Here is an 862-nt window from a genome sequence, read left to right as displayed (position 1 = left end):
AAAAAACTTTTCCAGCCAGGATCCAGGTTTGCGTCACATTATCCTGACACAACCAGACACACCAAGTGTGCTTTACTAATATTCTGTACATCTCTCAACCCAAACAAGTTATTAACAGTAGTGGATCATCTGAATCCATGGAATATGCTTCTTCTAGGTATATAAATGTTGAAAATTTGAACTTGTGATGGGCCCCTGCAGGGTAGCGGGAGCTTACAGCCTAAAGTCTTCCTTATTCTAGACCAGAAAGGGATCAAGCGGCTCAAGCCTGGGGCTGTTTATCAGAAATCATTCTGCCCTCACAGTGTCCCTATATGTGTATTTTCAGGATTCAGTCATATTTTTTTTGTGACCTGGGATAAAATATTACGTTTGTCTGAGGGAGTTAGAACGTCCATCAAGAAAACCAGGGCGGCCTGGGGAGATAGCTCAGTGGAATAAGCGCTTGCCTGCAAAGTGCAAGGGCCTGAGTTCAATCCCCGGTTCCGCAAAAAAAAAAAAGAAAAGAAAACCAGGGAACTCTGAAAAACCAGGAGTAAAGCCCTAAAATGCAAGTACCCTACACACAAGATGAAACTGACATGGTAGGTGGAACAAACGCTGGTCCAGAAATTCCTGGGTTACAGTCTCCCATTGGAGCTCTGCCCATGCTAGCGGACGTTTGCGCCTCTTGTCTCTCTCCGCTCACCCGGCGGGCAATGGAGCAAGAGCCAATCCGTGAGGAAGAAGCCGCTGTCGGAACTACCCAATCAGGTTGGCGGAGGGAGGAGGGCTCTTCCTGTGTAATGGCGTCTAAGTGCGCGCTGTGACGGCATTGGTGGTAGCCCCAGCTGAGGAGATCATCCTTTCCTATAATTTCCAC

Source organism: Octodon degus, unplaced genomic scaffold (genome assembly GCF_000260255.1).
Source record: "Octodon degus isolate 3935 unplaced genomic scaffold, OctDeg1.0 scaffold00255, whole genome shotgun sequence".
Classification (NCBI taxonomy): Eukaryota; Metazoa; Chordata; class Mammalia; order Rodentia; family Octodontidae; genus Octodon; species Octodon degus.
Note: the sequence above shows the minus strand (reverse complement) of the source record.